General features: G+C 38.5%; 1 long non-coding RNA gene across 1 annotated transcript; it reads right to left on the bottom strand.

Annotated features, from left to right (window-relative positions):
• Positions 1 to 4,074: 4,074 nt before the first annotated feature.
• On the bottom strand, positions 4,075 to 9,081 carry LOC123328712. The gene is made up of 2 exons (XR_006543738.1): positions 8,956 to 9,081; positions 4,075 to 4,289 (listed from the first exon to the last, which is right to left on the bottom strand). It is a non-coding gene; the product is annotated as an uncharacterized LOC123328712 (long non-coding RNA).
• Positions 9,082 to 19,874: the final 10,793 nt, after the last annotated feature.

A 19,874-nucleotide genomic window follows, 5' to 3' on the forward strand; every position in this document is an offset into this window, starting at 1 on the left:
TTTGCAACTTAAACAAGTCATACTATTTTATTTATTAGTAATGTAAAACATCTTTCCACTCTCACCTGAATATTAATATGTACAGGTTGTTATTGAAGATTTCTTATTATTGTTCAAAATCTCAGTTTTGTTTTAAAATAGTTAATTTTATTGTCTGTCAAAAACTGAAACAGTTTCCTTGCAAAGATCTATAGATCTGAATAGAAGGAGAACATCAGTAGTTACACTTTCCAAAGCTTTGTGTTTATACTTGGCCTTCAACCACACCCTCCAATTATTAAAGGGTTTCTGTTGAAATTCCAAAAGTGAATTTCCTTCATCCCTGTCAAAAGTGAATCAGGAGGTGTGGCATGTTAATATGGTTAACACACTCATTCAAAATTCACTGAAACTCTTTATCTGGAGGATTTGAAAATAGATTAGAGTTTTAGTTTTCAAGTCTTTAAATAGTAGAGGTACAAGAAATTTTGTAGGAGGTATACATGATATTTTCAAGAATAAAAATCACATGAAGTTGAAACTATTTCTAAGCATCCGTTTTCCACGTTTTCTTTATTGAACCAAGCTTCTTTCAAAAGGCAGTGCCTTCTCCCTTGGTGTTAAAAGCATCATTAGGTTAAGGGAAGGTTCAGAGTGGATGCAAATACCAATTTCAAGTAGTCTTTCTGATTATTTTTTTCTGACTTCTGATCAGATTTGACTGCCTGCATCATTACTTTTTCCTTATAGTTAGACTAATGAGGAGTTTGTTTGAGGAGCAAGAGAAGGCCAATTCTGCCATACGCTTGCTGGGCATTTGTGCATGCACTATTTGTAAAGTATTATCTTCAGTTGATTATTTTCTTGCTGGAATCTTTTAAAGCTGTTTGTCCATTTAGTGAGAATTAATTTAAACTGATATTATTAGCTATAATTGCCAGTTAGGATGACATAGGTATAAACTATAACATGTCTCTACGTGCTGAGTGAACAAGCAAGGATGCTATAGATCATTCAGAGACTTTGGGAATTTCCATTCCTTCTTAGAATGCTCACTTACCACATGAAACTATGGTAATGGATGAATGAGGCCGCATGTGTCAGCCCATATGTTAAATACTATCAAAATTAAAATTTTTTTATTTTTACTAAAAATATTTATAGGGTCTTATACTTTCTCCCTACACCTACCTCACTGGATTATTTTACACAGCCCACTTTGGGAACTACTGTTCTACACAATTTCTTTGCTTTCAGAGCCTTTACACACAGCTGTTCTCTCCCTGGGCCACTCTGCTCTCCACAACCCCGTCAGCGGTTAACTGCTATTTATCCTTGAAGTTTCTTGCTCATGGAAACATTCCCAGATCTTCATTGTCCTCTCAGTTTAGGCCCTGTCTTTTCTGTTACAAAGCTTTCATAGAATCATATTGCCTTCTTTCAAGAGCCCTTCATAGCACATAGTTACAGAATCACCTGTGTGATCAAAAACAGCCTCTCTGCTCTATAGAAACTATAAACTCCATGAAAGCATGGGTCACACTCATTTTCTGTTGTATGTGCCACCCCTAGCATAGTGCTTCCCAAATATTCAGCATCCAGTGAGTATATGTAGGATAAGTGAGTAAATGATTTATAGACTATGAATCTGGAAACCTATTCATATATATATTCATATATAAGGCATCTTGTTTTATCTCTTGTTTTATTGATAGGGAAGCTTTAATGTAAGAGGGATATATCTTGTTGAAAATATGGAGGAAAAAGGAAACCGCACACTGCTGGTGGGAATATAAACTGGTACAGCTATTATGGAAAACAGTATCATGGTTCCTTAAAAATTAAAAATAGAATTACCATATGATCCAACAATTTTAGCTCTGGATATATATCCAAAGGAAATAAAATCAATATCTCAGAGAGACATCTGCATTCCTATATTTATTACAGAATTATTCATAACAGCTAAGTTGTGAGAATAATCTGTCAACAGATGAATGGATAAAGATGTCATATCGTATATAGTGGAATATTACTCAGTCATAAAGAAGAAGGTAATCCTGCCATTTGTGACAACATGGGTGGACCCGAAGGACATTATTCTAAGTGAAATAAGCCAAACACAGATAGACCAATAGTGTATGACATCACTTTTGTGTGGAATCTAAAAATAAATTAGACTCAAAGAAGCAGAAATTAGCATGGTGGTTGCCAGAGGCTGGAGGATATGGGAAATAGGCAGATGTTGGCCAAAAGATACAAACTTTCAGTTATAAGATGAATAAATTCTGAGAATTTAATCTACAGAATGGTAATTATAGTTAGTAATATTGTAGCATATTCTTGAAATTTTGTGAAGATTGTAGATTGCAAGCATTCTCAACCCTCCAAAAAGAGATAAGTATGTGAAGTGAAAGATGTGTTAATTAACTTGATTGTGGTAAATATTTCACAATGCACACCTATATCAAATCATCACACTGTATACTTCAATATACACAATATTATTTGTCAATTATACCTTAATAAATGGAGAAGGAAATGGCAACCCAACCCAGTATTCTTGCCTGGGAAATCCCAGGGACAGAGGAGCCTGGCGTTACAGTCCATGGGGTTGCAGAGAGTCAGACATGACTTAGCAACTAAACAGCAGCAGCAGCACCTTAATAAAACTAGAGAAGAAAAAAGTCAGGCGGCATCCTCCAGGTCACATCATTAGTTGAAAACAGTCAGAGGAGGAAAACCTGGCTGTCGGTCCCCAAGGCCAGTGATTTTTCGATGCATCCCAAAAGATGCTAAAGTAAAGCTATTCTTGGAAAGTACCTTCTTATCCAGATAATCAGACTCCCTGAGACCAAAAGTTTTCTTGAAGCGGCATCTAAAATAAATTTACAGGAATAAAGTTTTAAAAACAATAAGACAAAGAATCACATAGAAAAGCTTTATAAAATAGGCCATGAATTGGCAATTCATGGAAGAAGAAATCTAACTTACCAATTAACATGTAAAAATATATGTAACCTAAGAGAGGTATAATCTAAATTTAAAGTAAGCTCTTTTTTTTTTTTGCATCAGAATGCTAAAATTCAGAAAAGAATGATCATATCACTGGCTATTTGTCAAGAATGTGAGAAAAATGAACCCTCTCATAAATTCTTTGTGAGAGCATAAATTGGTGCTACAAGGCCTGGACAAAACTGTGCTCACGCACCACAAACATGGGAAAAGTTTCTTAGAAGACGATCATGTTCTACCCACCGGAAGTTGTAGAGAAGTAGGTGGAGCATCCAGCGTTCCTGTCTATCAAAGCGTGGGGCAGATCCAACCGGGGGGAACATGTGTCCAGGATCCTTAAGGAGCAATGGAAAGCTCTAACTATTATTATTATTTTTTATTGAAGTATACTTGAAAGGGGAGTTCCCTGGCTGCCCAGCGGTTAGGACTCCAGGCTTTCACTGCAGTGACCCAGGATTTAATCCCCGGTGGGGGACCTAAGGATCCCCACAAGCCATATAGCCAAAAAAAAAAAAAAAAATAGTATAGTTGATTTACAATGTACAGCAAAATGATTCCATTTTACATATATATACACATATATATTCTTTTATGTCATTTTTTATTGAAGTATGGTTGATTCATGATTGTTCAGCAGAGAGATTCATTTATACCTATATTCTTTTATAGATTCTTTTCCATTATAGGTTATTACAAGATATTGAATATAGTTCCCTGTGCTATACACTAGATCCTTGTGAGCTCTAACTGTTGCTAAATGAATGTGCTAGAGCCTTTGTGGTGTCAGTCAAGTGCAATAAGTGAAGAACCTTGTTTCCTTAAAACTGCGGCCCTTCTGGGTCTCTTTTCCCAGCACCGTGCACCTACACTTGACACGCATCTGCAATCCCGCTCGCTCAGCACATCCCAGATCTCTCAGCCTGATGTAATCTCACCTCCTCTACACCAGGGCTGTGTGTGTTCATCCAGTTAAACTGATGAGGGGCCAAGTGACAACAGCTCCTTCCTTGCTTTCATCAGTTTTCTGAATGTTGGCTGACTGTTTAGCTTTTGTTTGTGTCATTTTCCAGATTGGGCAGGGATGTCATAAGAAACTGCTTCCTAGGATCCACATTAACCTTGACATAGCAGACATCTAACATTCTTGCACATTTGAAAAACTGCAAATAAGAAAGCCAGGAAGGCCAGGAGTCTCTTTTTTCAGTTTGGTGGCTTCTGTATGCATGCTTCTCACTCCTCTTCCAGAGTTGACAGTATACTCCTCATGAAAAGGAATTCAACCTTTAAAATGAATACTGAAATTCAAAAACATTGAATATTAGTTTATAAGCCCAAGAAGAGTGAAAAATTAGACAGTAGCCAATAGTGCAAGTGAACAATGAGAAAAAAGGAAAAATTGCTTTCCACTAGAGAATGATGTTCCTGGGTTACCATCCAATAAACTATATGGAACAAATGAGGTGAAAACTTAGAAAGATAACCAGGCTTTTCAACTAGAAATAGATGTGGCATGTGTGTGTTTTAAATTAAGAAATGAAATTCAAGGCTCCTTTGCTTAATGAAGCCAGCCCTTTCATCTTTTAAAATGACAGTTAAAGTCAAAACGGGAGTTTAGGGTGGGGGGATGGAAATTTAGGACCTCCTTTCAGACATTAATAAACACTACTCCACATTCTAAAACGATTAGCTCTAATTTGGCATAATTGCCGAACTTTCCTGAGCAAAGACCTGCAACTCAGTTGTTCTGCTACACTCTTCACAAAGAGCAATCACCTCAGTACTGAGCTCAAGGTTCATGCCTTCAGAGAGGCATTGTGAGGAAATAGATTCTTGGCCTCGTATAGTAACAGAGAATTTTTATTTTCTCAAATTCACCTTAGGAGTGGAACAGAAGGCAGATTTGAAAAAACCACAAAGGTGTTTTCTGGGACGTCGTCTTGAAGAAAATTCATGTGAGGACAAAGAAGACATTTGTTTTATTCCCTCTCAGGCAATTTCACTCTAAGTTTGTTGAAGTTTAAAATTGTATTGACCTCCACATTTTTTCACCCTAAAGACCTCTGCTTTCTTATGGTGACTTTCTGTCCCCCTGGTCTCATCTGGCTAATTTAGATCTTAACCCCTCAAGGCAGACACCATGTATTTTCCAGTGTTTTCCTTAGAGCAACATCATGCTGATGAGTTCAGTAAATCTTGAACAGCAATACATTTTTCATGGTCACCTCCTCTAACTCCTGCTTGCTATGCTGGCCTTCCGATTTCAATGTGTGTGGTTCACTATTCTTTCACTAAGCTATTGGAGTGGAGCTTAGAAATTTTTCTAAGTCAAGTTTAGATGATTCACTTGGGATCTATTCCTAGTATTTAGCAAGAGGGAAAAATCAAGGGAGGAAGGGAGGGTCATATTGATCAATATTGATTATAATGAAAGCAAGGGTAGCCTTTCTTTCAAAACTGAACTGTTGAGGACCACCAATGTTTGAAAACAATGTATTTAACCCTTGGAAAAGGCAATGGCATCCCACTCCAGTACTCTTGCCTGGAAAATCCCATGGATGGAGGAGCCTGGTGGGCTGCAGTCCATGGGGTCGCTGAGGGTCAGACACGACTGAGCAACTTCACTTTCACTTTTCACTTTCATGCATTGGAGAAGGAAATGGCAACCCACTCCAGTGTTCCTGCCTGGAGAATCCCAGGGACAGGGGAGCCTGGTGGGCTGCTGTCTTTGGGGTTGCACAGAGTCGGACACGACTGAAGTGACTTAGTTGTAGCAGCATGCCAAATATATTTTAAAAGTATTCTTCTTCTTCCTCACCCCATTTGCCATAAAGAAATTAACCAGTAAGTTGAGAGATTCCAATGCCAAATACATTTTCCCCCCAAGATGTTTGATGGTGATATTTAAAAAAATTGTTTTACCTTCATACATACCAAGAAGCATCAAAATGAATTAGAAAAATAAATGTAAAAAAATCTTTTCAGATTAGAAGTCTCACCCTGGTCATGCCAATTTGTTAATATTAATAGGTATTTCTTTGGGAGAGCTTGAGAACCTGCACACTAGAAGATGCTAGTCCTGTGCCGACTCTCGTGCTTACAATGAATCATTGAATAAATTATTACCATCCACGGAGACTGCCTCTTTGGATAATTAGCAATTTCAATCTAAGAAAGATACTGTAAAGTACACTTCAGCTTCGGCATCAATAGACAAAACGCTGGGGTAAGTAGCTAAATTAGACTGCTTTAAATACTATCTAGAACTTTTATTTCAATTACATCCCCTTAGAAATTTCTACCTAAAACTAGATGATACATAAGCCTTTTTAGCATATAGTAGCAAACTGAGATTTTATAACAGAGAAATGAGATTTCACTATACTTTTAGAAATTTGCCAAATAAAAGAGCTTTAGGAAGAATTTATTCTATATGCATAAATAAACAGAATGTAGAAATTGTGCCGACTTTTCTCACAGTTTCCCCCCTCCGCTGCAGTTTTGTGTATGAGCTTATAGTAAAAAGAGAATACTCCCTATGGTTACTAATTTGATTATATCTTCATCTATGAATTAAGTTGATGACTGTATTTCACTTGGGAAATTCAGTGCTCTATAGTTGAAATACAAGTTTTATGACCTCAGCCCTGCTCTCTATTATGTAGCTTAATAAAATCTATAGGAATTTAAGAGTAGGCAGAAGATTTTCTGAGACTTGCATTCTTGCTGCATTGTAACTAAGACTTAAGCTTAAGCAAGAGTATAAGCAAATGAAGCTTATATTTTAAAAGTATTTTTATTTTTGCAACTAATACAATTTTATGTAAATTATTTCAGTTGTTATTTCACAACAACAAAAGCCAAAAGGCAGAAAAAATGGTACAAAAACATTTGGAATCAAACAGGGGAAACTTCTTGTTCTTGGGCATGATCAAAAATAAACCTAGACAAAATTTAACTCCTGTTCCCTTAGCCTTTCACAAAACACTCAGGGAAGGCTTACCAACTACAAAGACAAAAGAAGAAGAATTGTTAAAAACCATTTAATCAGCTCATTACAATGCACAGTCTCTGAGGTGACTTTCACAAATACATAGACATTTAGAAAAGAGATTATTATAAAATGTAAAGCAGAAGTAATTTATAGATGTATGCAATTAAAGCAATACTACTTTACTAATATGACATTCTCCGAAAAAGCTCAAAGCACATTTTTAAAAATTGGAATCTTAGAATTATCATTTTGGAAAGGTCTATATCCTCTATTTGACCACTAGAATTGAAAAAAAAGGGGGGGTAGGCTTTCTTTTTTTTTTAATGGCTTTGTCTTGCACTCTGAGAAATGTATTTTAAAATTAAGTGACCAGAAGACATTACCACTGGCAAAGCATTAGCAGGGAAGAAACCTCGATAAAATTAACAGGGAGACACTGAATCATTTCTTCTGTTAGTGAAAGTCATAGGCAAAAGTTCTAAAATTATACAATTACAAAAATAAATCAAGTGAGTGTGTCATTTCTGCTTTTCTACGTTAATAAATTAACCATGTAACATTGTTCAAAATTATGTCAGTTACGCATATAATAATCTTTTAAATTAATGAAGTGATGAAGCGGTTTGATGACACCCATGATTTACAGGGCTGCTTTTAGCTAATGTTAAAAGCCTTTCATTTAATAAATTGCCCCCTTGAGAAATTACCAAAAATGAATATTTTCTATGCTAAATGTTTCAAGGTTTACACTTTTTCAATATATTAACAAATGGCAAGGGAGACGCATTTTTCAAAATCTATCTTCTTTTACATATATTTAATTGAAATTAATTAGTATATGACTTTAAAAGGAAATGATTATACAAGATTATTTATGAGAATTTTTGTGAAGCAATAAAGCTGAATTTAAACAATGAAATTAATCATATGCTTACAAAATTTTGATGATAAATTGGGAATCATTTCCTCTTTCATGAAAGAAGAACAAGTCTATGAAATCTATGTTCTCAAAATATGGTTTAAAACTCCACACTCTTAGCTTAATCATTGCCTTCATTGTTTGTTTGCAGTTTTTATTAAGATTGAACTATATTACTAGTAAGGATTTGCAATTTTTATCATTATTTTTACTTTGTTCACTTTTACCTAAACATTGCTTCATGAATTGTTATATGTGATTTCAGCTCCAGTATATTTCTTAGTTCAATCATGAATAACAATAGTCAGACCTTCCAATCAAAATATATCATTTACATTGTCTTGTAGTTTTATGTGGCCTCAGAGACGTGTCTGAATACAAGAAAAATTATATTTTGTGGACAAATGTTCTGTAAGTTTGTTAGGAGAGCAAAATAGATTTCAGTCAAACCAGGATATGCTTGCATGTGATAACAGCAAAAGAGAAAAGGAGCTAAATATAACTAGGAAAGAAAAGCCTGAAATTGATGTTCTCTGTACTTATGGATTTGTTTTCATAATGTGGAGACTGGTTTTTATTCCACTTCTGAATTAGTAATGTGCCTAGTACTTTGGGCCAATTTCTTTTCAAAGCATTTGCAGCTCCAGCCTGGAAACAAGAATAATTAATTTGTGCTTCTTGAGTCCAATGGATGCAATTTTAGGCAGGCAGATGTCAAGGAAATAATTTTTAGAATTCTTATAATCGATGGCAATGAAATGGAGAATTGCCTGTTGGCATTTCAAATGATTTTAAGGAATTTCAAACTTTCATCGATGAATTTTTAATGTGCACTAATCATGGATGCTCAGGGGGCTGTAGTCTGTGCACAGTGAAACAGAACTCAAAGCCTACTATTATTTTTCTTTAAAAATGGCTTCAAGACTTTTAGTTCCTTTATAACATGCAACAGCATCGAACTAGTCATGAGTACAATTACTGGAGTGAGCTCCATTTTTAAGAGTTAATTTAAAAAGTGGAAAAGAATCAGTAATCTTTGCAATACACATACCCTGTGTAGGACATTGGCAGGAGGATGCTATTTACTGTTAGAGCGACATGCAGGTCCTATCACTTTCCCAGATGAGCCGGCACAACCTGAAGATGTCTCTTTGCATTTGGGAGAAACATCACAAGAGCTTTAGGATGGCAAATTGCAAAATATCACATGCCTCAAAGTTAGAAATATCTGATAGTGTTAGCACTGATACTGAACTCTATTTTTGTTTGGGTTATTTCTAGGAAGTGCCTACAATGAGTACAAAGTTATATGGTATAGACATTTATTAAAATCTTTGCCTGGACGAACTAAAACCTATTGAAATCTCAACAGCAGGAGGGGTGGAAGGAATATGGAGAGCTTTCCAGTGCTTTCTGAGAACTCTACGGAGAGAAGGATAATTTTGAAATAAAAGTTTAACTTCTGGTAAATCAAACCTCATGTTCTAAACCACACTAACTATGGGAAATAAACTGTTAGATCTCTGGACCTTAGTTTTATCTGTTCTTAACATGGAGTCATGGTATCTATTTTTAGCAAGAATTACAGCATCCTTGTTTCCTACCTCAGCTGAACTGTAGAAACAATGAAATAATATATGAAAGCATTTTAACTCTTTAAAAGAACTGTGCTGTAGAGATTCAAGTAACTTCGACATTTTCCAAGTCCTTTGAAGGTAGATAATGATGTAAAAGCTTACAGATTAAAAATACATTTATGGTATATATCTAGATAGGTACAGATTAGAAATTTTCTTATGATTTGATAGCAGATTTTCTTTTTTAAGTATGTTCAATTAGATTAATAAATTCATATTCTTTGCACACTCCAAAAAAATGCCAGGAGGAAGAGGACAAGAAACTTACCCAGAAGTAGAAGAAAAGCCTTACCCCCATACCCGCACCCCTCCAGAATGTTCTAAATAGAAACTTCAGTGGAAACTTGACATCTTCTGTTTACTCCTGATAGGAACAGATGCACAGTAGCTGAGTAGCATAATGCTATACCTGCATCCTTTTTCTTTTCAAAGATCCATTTAGAAGTCGGGCAAATCTTTCACTTTTTACAACAAAGAGCACAGCAAATCTGCCCCTGTTTTTGAAAACAGAATGTAGGACGTATGCCTCACAGACAAGGACCCAATAAAATGCTCTATTTATTGTCTAAGCATTAACAGCGTCTCTTATTTTACTCCTGTGACCCTCTCTGGCAGTTAGTCACACATTCCAATTGAGCCGACTCCACAAAAATATCCCTCATGTATGAGGAAAGTGAGGAGCCTAACTGGCCATCGACCTCTGGCTTCCAGCTCCCCTGGTGTCACAACCCAGCAGCTCCCAATTCATCACCCCCAGAGCCACACAATCTGCGCCAAGTGGACCAAGGTGGGCAAGGCTAAGCCTGAGGTTCAGGGCCAGTTCCCTGGCCCACCTGAACCCTAGTACAGTGATCAAAGCCTCAACAAGTTCTATCATCCTCACCTGAGTCAGTGCGGGCCAAAATACAGTGCACGGAAAAGTGGATGTTGACGCTGCTGCTAGGTCACTTCAGTCGTGTCCAACTCTGTGCGACCCCATAGACACCAGCCCGCCAGGCTCCTCCGTCCATGGGGTTTTCCAGGCAAGAGTACTGGAGTGGGGTGCCATTGCCCTCTCCAAAAGTGGATGTTACCAGAACAAATTTTAGTGCTTGGTTTTTATTTTCTTTAGTTTTGCTATTACTTTCTCTTCATAGCTGTGGTATTGCAATCCCACTTATGATAATGATACCAAATTCCCCTTCAAAGTACACATATTTATTTTTTAAAGAAAATCTCAAGAAATTTATGCAAATAATAGCAGAGGGAGGCAAAGATATGGCAATAATTGTGTAAGTGATTTGTGACTAGCTGAAGATTAGAAAACACTGAGCTAGAGGATGCCAAAGCAATCATGGGAAAATAATAACACCTCTCTCCTTTCAGCTAGCTTTTCATAGTAATGATTAGAATTCAATAGTAAAGTAGCTTCCTGTGTGTTTTTAATCGATCTCTTTACAACTCTAGCAAGTAGGTAAGGTAGGTTTCTATCACCATTTTACAGATGGAGAAGCTGAGGATGAAAAGGCTCAAGTGATTCACTTAAAATCACACAGCTAATTAAGTGCTCAGCAGGAAATAGTGAGCCTTCAAAATAAATAAGGCTTTCTGCTCCAAATAGAATATACTTTTCAGTTTAACATATTATTCGATTATAGAATATACTTTTCAGTTTAACATATTATTCGATTACAAAGGTCACAGGGGGACTGCAGAGTTAAGTATTGCCTTTGTATTAAATTTGTGCATTCACTCACTGAGCATTATTTCTATACCTTTTCCAACTGTACACCAGACATAATAGGAAAATTCCCTGTGAGCAATATAGGACATGAATCCAACTGAACTAATTAGCTCACAATGGTGTTAGGAGGTTAACTGTCTGATGGTGATAAAACATTTTATTGATGGAAAATGCCACATTAAATCCCCCAAATTACCATTGCACATATCACGATTAAGTATTTATATTCAACAAATTTACAGGTAAAGAAAAATATGAATATCATGCAGTGATTACATTTCTGATCAGTCCTTGGAGAGGTGATATTTAATCCTGTCTGTCACACTGTAGGGCTATCGGCATTTGTCAGGGAGGGCTGATGAATCAGGTAGTCAATAGGCATTTAGAGCCAGGCAAACACATATATTCAGGAAATGCTGCCACTTTGTCGTTTTATAGGAACGAAGAAGTATTAAAATAAAACTTGGTTTGCCACTGTGTTTGTTTAAAAAAAAAAAAACAGAAGTCATAATTTCTGAAAGCAAAATTTGTAGCTTCAATTGCAAATTTAGTCATCTGAGTCTGTACCATGAGACCACAAATTGTATGACATCCTTAAATTAAAGTGGCTTCTCAGAAACGTAAATATTTCCACATGAAAGGTACACGCCAAGTCAAAGTTACACAAACATGTAGATTGCCAATAAAGTTTCCAGTATCACCAGCCATTCAAAGGCATTCAAGACTGCAGCATGGGAAGCTGTCATTTCTGGAAGGCAAAAAGCCGATAAACAAAAAGATATTCTAGCCTTGTGATTTTCCAATGAAATAGCCAATCTGAAGTTTCTCAAGTAGGAAAACTGACCTGGTGTTTTGTAAGAAGACCGCTTCATCGTGTGATTCGTATTTTTTTCAAAGGAACAAAACTTCTGCTTGTTTGCATGGTCTGCCTTTGCGCTTTCTAAGAGACTATTTCCTCCAGTGATACGGACATTAACAATTCAGTACAAGGTAGGCGTGTGATCACAGAGAAGGCAATGGCACCCCACTCCAGTACTCTTGCCTGGAAAATCCCATGGGCAGAGGAGCCTGGTAGGATGCAGTCCATGGGGTCGCTAAGAGTCCGACACGACTGAGCCACTTCACTTTCACTTTTCACTTTCATGCACTGGAGAAGGAAATGGCAACCCACTCCAGTGTTCTTGCCTGGAGAATCCCAGGGATGGGAGAGCCTGGTAGGCTGCCGTCTATGGGGTCGCACAGAGTCAGACATGACTGAAGCGACTTAGCAGCAGCAGCAGCAGCAGGCGTGTGATCTGACACAAAGTTCTGAAGTGTAAAGAAATGTAACCTAATCTCAAAGTGAAAAGCGAGAGACCATATCCACAAGCGTAATTATTAGAACACCACCGATCTTTCATGCTGAAATTAGTAAGCATTCTCATTTTCCATACGCAATCACTTACTGTCCTTTTCCTGCTATTAGTGTTTCAAGAAGCAAGGACATTTAAATGAAAAAAGAAAAAAAAAAAGCCCTTCGCTAATTTGAAGCTGAGAATCCAATCCACTAACATTGACAAAAGTATCCTCTTGATAACTGCCATTCTCCAGTAAGACAGCATCACAGGAGACTCATGGAGGAAGGAGCTGGTTAATGTGACTCTATTCTGTATCTCCATATTGGTAGAAAGTAACGTTTTTTATTGCAAAGTGTTATGTTTAAGGCCTTTTGAACCAGAGCTCTCTTGTAGATAAAAATCACACAGAAAACTCATTTGTGAATGACCCAATCTAAACAGTGACTTCAGTGGTATTTTGGCACCTTCCAGGTCCTTTAAAAATCTCAGATGGTGAATGGTTTACATGACACGCGAACAGCTCGGAATCTGCTAGCTTACAGAAGGTCAGGACGAGCAACTAGCTGGTCTCAAGCGTCCCAGTTCTGATTAGACAGCAAAAGGATTAACAACTGCCCAGGCTGAGTACGTACATTTTGCTTATCAAAAATGTTACTATTGGTGGGGAGGGGTGGCGGGGCGGGATCTGGCCCAGGCATCGGTCCACAGCTTTTACCCTCTCAGCTGAGACAGTGACTCATAGACAGACTCCTCATGTCTGTAGCAGAAGGTACTTCCTCTTCTTCTCAAGGTGGTAGGCAAACTCCTCAAAATGATGGCCTCTCACAAAGTCACAGTTAGCTGGCTGTCATTATAGCTGTGAAACTGTCCCGCCCATCTGTGCATAGTGAGGGTGGTTAACTCTGCTGAAGAGCGGGCTGATGGGCTGAAGGGCTGGACATTAGAGTGAAACAGACAGGTGACACTGCCTTGTGGAGGTGCCCCGGGAAGCAGAGGCAAAGGAGTGTCCCAGCAACAGAGAAGGAGGGAAGCACACCACTTCCCATTGTATTTTACCTCCATCCTTTGATAGCTTAGGGATCCTGTGACGCCAGACTTGTGTTAGTGCCAGGTAGGCCTGACACACGTGCAATATTGGGGTGCATGGAGCTTTCGTGAACTTCACACGTGCCTCAGCTCTCCACCACTTCTTGCCGTCTCTCCTCCCATTGTCAAGACCAGACGTCCCCTTCCCCTGCTCTGCTGCAGTGCCCTCAAGCCCTTTGAAGAAGGTGAGAGTTGAAACTGGAAGAGCCCACCTAATCTTGATGAGGATAAAGGGAAAACTCATGGTGGGGTCCAGGAAAAGAGGCAACGGTATTTTTTGCAAGGCCAGTTCCTTTCCTCATTAGAACCAAATCATGCTGCTGCATGCTCAGTCGCTTCAGCCGTGACTGACTTTTTACAGTTCAGTGGACTGTACCCCTCCAGGCTCCTCTGTCCATGGGATTTTCCAGGCAAGAATACTGGAGTGGGTTGCCATGCCTTCCTCCAGGGGATCTTTCCGACCCAAGATTAGAACCTGAATTTATGTCTCCTTCATTAGTGGGTGGGTTCTTTACTACTAGCACTACCTGGGAAGCCCAGAACCAAATCATGGTGGTTTAATTCTAAATATTTATTAAGCAGCTCCTACACACAGGCCACTGAAACATAAAGAGCAGACAGCGAAAACCATCACATAATAAGAAAGACAGAACAAAGCTGTGAGGTCCTTCAGTCCTGCCAGTATAATCTTACCCAGAAGTCGGGAGGGGAAAATCAAGCCTAGAATCAAATGGTTTGCATAAAATTAATACTGGATGAGGGGAGAGGAACCAAAACTTTATAACATTTACCAAATTAAAATTCTGAATCAGGATTGACTAGCAGAGTCGTTCTCACAATAGTCATCTCAAAACTTCTGGATCAGATGCTCAGGCTAGAAACTAGATATGTAACTTTAACATTTTTCTGAGATAATTTTGACCTGTGTCCTCTGGAAGAGAAAAGCTATAAACTAGTAGTTCTCAAACCTGGCTGATTAATTCTAAGAATTACCTGGTGTCTTAAAATTATGGATTGCTGGTTTCTACCCCACCCTGAGTTGGTCAGAATCTTGAGAGGTGGGACCCCAGAATATGAATTGTCGAAAGCCCCTGTCTTATTCTGATTATCAGCTAGGTTTTGGAATGGTTGCTTTAGAGCATCACAAGAAAGTCTCAACACTTGTTGAGCTCTAGAGCCCCCACTGAATAGCACCACATTCAAAATGGGGAATCTGGGGGGAGGGGGTTCCCTGGTGATCCAGGGCTTAAGAATTTGCCTCTCAATGCAGGGGGATGCAGATTTGATCCCTGGTCAGGGAACTAAGATCCCACATGCTGCAGAGCAACTAAGCCCGCACACTGCAGCTACTCAGCCCCCACACTCTGGAACCCGTGTTCCTCAACAAGGGAAGCCACCACAACGAGAAGCCTGTGCACCACAGTGAAGACCTAGCACAACCAAATAAAAAACAAACAAAGAAACAAACAAAACAAAATAAACAAAAAAGAGAATCTGCATTTGGACAAATGCCCAAGGCTGTTCTGGTATATTGTGATCAGTTAACTGTAAACACAAGGAAGAGATGGATCTCGGGTTTCAGACTTGAAGCCTGTATCCTTCTTGTCCAATCATTTATTCAAGTGCGCATGATAAGTCACTTCAGTCATGTCTGAGTCTTTGTGACCCTAGGACTGTAGCCCGCCAGGCTCCCCTATCCATGAGATTCTCCAGGCAAGAACCCTTCCTCCAGGGGACCTTCCTGACCTATTGACTGAACCCACGTTACTTATATCTCTCACACTGGTAGGCAGGTTCTTTACCACTTGCACCACCTGGGCAGCCCTATTTATTTATACAGCCCCCCCCCTCCAAATAAATATACTAAGCCTCACGGATATGCCAGGCACTGTTTTAAAACTTATGAAATTCATGATCTAGTGATGAGGATAAAAGCACAAATAATTATAATGGACTGTAGCAAGTGTAGAAATAAAGATATGTTTTTTTCAAAGTGACATATGAACACAAAGGAGGGAAGTAACTAACTCAGCCTGGAGGAAATCAGGAAGGTTTTCCAGAAGAAGGTTAGCTTGAATTTAAAAATAACACAGGAATTCCAGTTAGAAAAAAATACTATATAAAATAGTCGCAGTGTTTCCAAAAGTGTGTTCCTCAGACCAGCACTCTCAGATCCCTCAGGGAGGTATCCCTGAAGTTGCAGCCCACAACTCCACAATCAGAATTTCTTGGAGTGGCACAAGGAATATTCCTTTCTATTGAGCTCTCTGGGTGATTCTGCAAAACACTAGCTTGTGAAAACTATTGAAGAGACAGTTGAAAAAGCTGGGATTATTCTAGGAAATATAAGTGCCTGATGTTAAAATGGAGACTATTTTTTAAAGCTTTTAAAATCAAGTGATACATCTGCTTCTGGCCAACATGGTAGTAACAGGGACTGGATGTATCCTCCTACTTCAGGAAACCAAGAATAGAGCAAAGAAGAAAAAAGGAAAGAACGAAACAAGCAAGCAAGCAAACGATAGTTTCAAGGCAATGAGTATCAAGGAATAAAGGACAGCGATCCTCAAGAGAGAGGAAAAATGACGTGAGCCCTGTGCTTGTGTTGAGGTTTCCAAGCTGTGGTGCAGGAAGGAGAAACCCGGAGAGAGTAGGGCAGACTCTCTGAGATGAGGGAACAGAGCGAGCCCGCAGCCTCTCCCGTACGACAGAGTCCTGGGAGGAAAAGAATGAGAAGGATGCTACTCTACATGGGAACAAGGGGCTTTGAATACCTTCATGCAACCAAATTCAACAACTTGATTAAATGGACACATTTCTTTCAGGATACAGTTACCAAAGTTTACTCAGAAAGGCACAGAGAACTTATATATCCCCACCTATTAAAAAATTAAAATTGTAGACCTTCGCAATAAAAAACAAACAAGAAAATGAACAAAAAACAACAGTCCCAAATGGCTTCACTTGTGAATTTTACCAAGCATTTAAGGAGAAATCATTCCAACTCTGCCCAAACTATTTCAGAGAATTGAGAATGAGGGAATATATCTCAATTCATTCTATGAGGCCTTTACCATACCAAATCTATGAGGATTTACCATGATGCCAACACAACACCAACACTATTTTTCCATATGCATGAAAAAAAGTGTTAAATTGGACTTCATTAAAATAAAAAATTTCTGCCTGGCAAAAGACACTGTTAAGAGACTAAAAAGACAAGCCATAGCCTGGGAAAAATAGATATCTGACAGAGGTCTTTCTTATATTCAAAATATACAAAGAACTTTTAAAACTCAATAAGAAAAAATACACCCCAGTTCTGACAGACAACATACCAACAAAGATATACAGGTGGCAAAAAAGCGTATGAAAAGATGTTGAACACCGTTTGCCAGTAGGGAATTGCAAATTAAAGCAACAACATGATACTACTATACATACTTCAGTTCAGTTCAATTCAGTCTCTCAGTCGTGTCCAACTCTTTGTGACCCCATGAATCGCAGCACGCCAGGCCTCCCTGTCCATCACCAACTCCCGGAGTTCACTCAGACTCACATCCATCGAGTTGGTGATGCCATCCAGCCATCTCATCTTCTGTCATCCCCTTTTCCTCCTGCCCCCAATCCCTCCCAGCATCAGAGTCTTTTCCAATGAGTCAACTCTTCACATGAGGTGGCCAAAGTACTGGAGTTTCAGCTTTAGCATCATTCCTTCCAAAGAACACCCAGGACTGATCTCCTTTAGGATAGACTGGTTAGATCTCCTTGCAGTCCAAGGGACTCTCAAGAGTCTTCTCCAACACCACAGTTCAAAAGCATCAATTCTTCGGCACTCAGCTTTCTTCACAGTCCAACTCTCACATCCATACATGACCACTGGAAAAACCATAGCCTTGACTAGACGAACCTTTGTTGGCAAAGTAATGTCTCTGCTTTTTAATATGCTATCTAGGTTGGTCATAACTTTCCTTCCAAGGAGTAAGCGTCTTTTAATTTCATGGCTGCAGTCACCATCTTCAGTGATTTTGGAGCCCCCCAAAATAAAATCTGACACTGTTTCCACTGTTTCCCCATCTATTTCCCATGAAGTGATGGGACCAGATGCCATGATCTTAGTTTTCTGAATGTTGAGCTTTAAGCCAACTTTTAGAATGACTAAAATCCAAAAATCTGACAATACCAAATGCTGACAAAGATGCAGAGAGCAATATGAACCCCATTCATTGCTGGTGGGAATGCAAATGGTACAGCCACTTTGTCAGATAGTTTGGCAGCTTTTTATAAAGTTAAACATATACTTGCCATATGATCGAACAACTCTGCTCCTAAGTGTTTATGTAAGTATTTGAAAACATATGTCCACACAAAAACTTGACATATTTATAGCATTTTTATTCATAATTATCCAAAACTGGAAGCAACTAAGATGTCTTTCATTTGTAAATGGATGAACAAACTTTGATACATCCACAAAATGGAATTTTATTAAATAATTTTTAAAAGTGAGTTATTAAGCCACAAAAATAGATGAAGGAGTTTTAAACGCATATTGCTAAGTGAAAGAAGTCATTCTGAAGAAGTTATATACTCTACAATTCCAACTATATGATATCCTAAGATAAAATTAAATAGAAAATAAATAGATCAATGGTTTCCAGAGAGAGAGAGGGTTCAATAGATGAATCATGGGTTGTTTTTTTTTTTTCCCAGGGTGGTAAGATGGTTTTGTATGATACTGTAAGGATGGATACATCATATTATGCATTTGTGAGGACTCATAGTTACAAATAGAGAAACAATATATTAAAATTTTTTTTTAATTATTTGAGAAGTCCTGCATCCTAGGATGGCATATAGTCTATGATAAAGAATCCAGCTATAATACAAATGTAGCATACAAATGAAAAAAGTTCAAAGAAGGAGATGGGGCAAGTGCTAACCTAAGTAACTTTGGAAAAGAGTATAGTGTGTAAAGCAAAAGGTAAAAGAAACTACACATAAGCACTGTACAACAGGTGACAAAGGTATTTCCAACAGAGGTACAGGTTAAAAATTCTGGTACTGCTACCTATTCAAACATATTGGAATTGAACAGTTTAGTAAATGGAAAACTTAAATCTCATCACTGATAGAGTGGGAGTTTACAGATGATCAAGGGAGGAACCCCAAATGGTCTATATGGTAGTGGATTAGAGCTGAAAATATCACTAGGACACATGTTTAACTTCATGTAGATACATGATTCACTCAGTCGTGTCTGACTCTTTGTGACCCCATGGACTGTAACCCGCCAGGCTCCACTGTCCATGGAATTCTCCAGGCAAGAATACTGCAGTAGGTTGCTATGCCCTTTTCCTGACTCAGGGATCTATACCTTTATATATAATATGTCAAATTTTTTAAAGACAAAAAATATGAAATCAGATCAGATCAGTCACTCAGTCATGTCCGACTCTTTGTGACCCCATCAATCACAGCACGCCAGGCCTCCCTGTCCATCACCAACTCCCGGAGTTCACCCAGACTCACGTCCATTGAGTCAGTGATGCCATCCAGCCATCTATCCTCTGGCGTCCCCTTCTCCTCCTGCCCCCAATCCCTCCCAGCATCAGTCTTTTCCAGTGAGTCAACTCTTCGCATGAGGTGGCCAAAGTACTGGAGTTTCAGCTTTAGCATCAGTCCTTCCAAAGAAATCCCAGGTCTGGTCTCCTTCAGAATGGACTGGTTGGATCTCCTTGCAGTCCAAGGGACTCTCAAGAGTCTTCTCCAACACCACAGTTCAAAAGCATCAATTCTTCGGCACTCAGCCTTCTTCACAGTCCAACTCTCACATGCATACATGACCACAGGAAAAACCATAGCCTTGACTAGACGAACCTTTGTTAGCAAAGTAATGTCTTTGCTTTTGAATATGCTATCTAGGTTGGTTATAACTTTCCTTCCAAGGAGTAAGCGTCTTTTAATTTCATGGCTGCAGTCACCATCTGTAGTGATTTTGGAGCCCAGAAAAATAAAGTCTGACACTGTTTCCACTGTTTTCCCATCTATTTCCCATGAAGTGGTGGGACCGGATGCCATGATCTTCGTTTTCTGAATGTTGAGCTTTAAGCCAACTTTTTCACTCTCCACTTTCACTTTCAGGGGTAAATCGAACAAAAAATGTAGAAGAATTATCACTGAAAAT

Source organism: Bubalus bubalis, chromosome 12, assembly GCF_019923935.1.
Source record: "Bubalus bubalis isolate 160015118507 breed Murrah chromosome 12, NDDB_SH_1, whole genome shotgun sequence".
Lineage (NCBI taxonomy): Eukaryota > Metazoa > Chordata > Mammalia > Artiodactyla > Bovidae > Bubalus > Bubalus bubalis.